This window comes from Petromyzon marinus, unplaced genomic scaffold, assembly GCF_048934315.1.
Source record: "Petromyzon marinus isolate PM22_M1 ecotype Great Lakes invasive population unplaced genomic scaffold, UKy_Petmar_22M1.pri1.0 PM_G_Scaffold_136, whole genome shotgun sequence".
Taxonomy (NCBI): domain Eukaryota; kingdom Metazoa; phylum Chordata; class Hyperoartia; order Petromyzontiformes; family Petromyzontidae; genus Petromyzon; species Petromyzon marinus.
This window is the reverse complement of record NW_027422691.1, coordinates 142,501-145,000: the sequence shown is the minus strand read 5'-3', so window position 1 is coordinate 145,000 and position 2,500 is coordinate 142,501.

The following is a 2,500-nucleotide window of genomic DNA, read 5'->3' as shown; positions in this document are numbered from 1 at the left end:
GCGCTCTGGGTTTGTAGTTGGTGATGTGCCTGAGCCCTTTGGCAGACAGAAGCAGCGTCGTTAGTAGAGAACTGGTGTTTTAGTGTCTCTGAGTACAGTCGTTTAGCCTCTCTCACCGCTTTGCTAAACCTGTTCTTCGACTCCTTGAATCTGTCTCTATCCCCACTCCTAAACGCTTCCTCCTTCTCCAACCTCAACCTTTTGAGCTTTGCTGAGAACCAGGGCTTGTTGTTGTTAAAGTTCACCCTGGTACGTGTTGGGATACAGCAGTCCTCACAGAAGCTGATGTACACAGCCTCTGTGAGTTCATCCAGACTATTGGTAGCAGTCGTGAACATATCCCAGTCAGTACAGTCTAAGCACGCCCGCAAATCTTCCACAGCCTCACTGGTCCACTGTTTAGATGTCCTCACAGCAGGTTTACAGAGTTTTAGTTGCTGCCTGTATGCACGAATCAGGTGGACCAAGGGAGTTCTGTGCGAGCCGAACAGCCCCATGACCCACAAGAGAAACATCCCCGCCAAATTCGAGCGTTTGACGGGGTCTATCCGTGAAAAAATATTCACGTTTTTGAGTGCACATGCATTTCTGCTGCAAATGCCTCTGGAAGTTTCATGCCGTTCGTATGCCAATTGTGGCAACACGAAAATGACCCGTTTTCCCATTCCGAGGGATTTCTGTGCGACCCTAACAGCCCCGTGAGCCACAAGAGACACATCCCCGCCAATTTCTAGCGTTTCACGGGGTCTATCCGTGAAAAATATAGACGTTTTTGAGTGCACATGCATTTCTGCTGCAGATGCCTCTGGAAGTTTCATGCCGTTCGTACGCAATGTGGCAACACGAAAATGACCCCTTTTCCCATTCCGAGGGATTTCTGTGCGACCCTAACTAACAGCGCCCGTGAGCCACAAGAGAGACATCCCCGCCAATTTATAGCGTTTCACGGGGTCTATCCGTGAAAAATATAGACGTTTTTGAGTGCACATGCATTCCTGCTGCAAATGCCTCTGGAAGTTTCATGCCGTTCCTATGCAATGTGGCCACACAAAAATGACCCGTTTTCCCATTCCGAGGCATTTCTGTGCGACCCTAACAGCCCCGTGAGCCACAAGAGAGACATCCCCGCCAACTTCTAGCGTTTGACGGGGTCTATGCGTGAAAAATATTAAAATTTTTGAGTGCACGTGCCTTTCTGCTGCAAATGCCTCTGGAAGTTTCATGGCGTTCCTATGCAATGTGGCAACACGAAAATGACCCCTTTTCCCATTCCGAGGGAGTTCTGTGCCACCCTAACAGCCCCGTGAGCCACAAGAGACACATCCCCGCCAATTTCTAGCGTTTCACGGGGTCTATCCGTGAAACATATAGAAGTTTTTGAGTGCACATGCATTCCTGCTGCAAATGCCTCTGGAAGTTTCATGCGGTTCGTACGCAATGTGGCAACACGAAAATGACCCGTTTTCCCATTCCCAGGGATTTCTGTGCGACCCGAACAGCCCCGTGAGCCACAAGAGACACATCCCCGCCAATTTCTAGCGTTTCACGGGGTCTATCCGTGAAAAATATCAATTTTTTTGACTGCACATGCATTTCTGCTGCAAATGCCTCTGGAAGTTGCATGCGGTTCGCATGCAATGTGGCGACACGAAAATGACCCGTTTTCCCATTCCGAGGGATTTCTGTGCCACCCTAACAGCCCCGTGAGCCACAAGAGAGACATCCCCGCCAATTTCTAGCGTATCACGGGGTCTATCCGTGAGAAATATTCACTTTTTTGAGTGCACATGCATTCCTGCTGCAAATGCCTCTGGAAGTTTCATGCGGTTCGTATGCAATGTGGCGACACGAAAATGACCCGTTTTCCCATTCCGAGGGATTTCTGTGCCACCCTAACAGCCCCGTGAGCCACAAGAGAGACATCCCCGCCCACTTCTAGCGTTTCACGGGGTCTCTCCGTGAAAAATATCACATTTTTTGAGTGCACATGCATTCCTGCTGCAAATGCCTCTGGAAGTTTCATGCGGTTCGCATGCAATGTGGCGACACGAAAATGACCCGTTTTTTCCCATTCCGAGGGATTTCTGTGCCACCCAAACAGCCCCGTGAGCCACAAGAGACACATCCCCGCCAATTTCTAGCGTTTCACGGGGTCTATCCGTGAAAAATATTCAATTTTTTGACTGCACATGCATTTCTGCTGCAAATGCCTCTGGAAGTTTCATGCGGTTCACATGCAATGTGGCGACACGAAAATGACCCGTTTTCCCATTCCGAGGGATTTCTGTGCCACCCTAACAGCCCCGTGAGCCACAAGAGAGACATCGCCGCCAATTTCTAGCGTTTCACGGGGTCTATCCGTGAAAAATATTCACTTTTTTGACTGCACATGCATTCCTGCTGCAAATGCCTCTGGAAGTTTCATGCCGTTCGCATGCAATGTGGCAACACGAAAATGACCCGTTTTCCCATTCCGAGGGATTTCTGTGCCACCCTAACA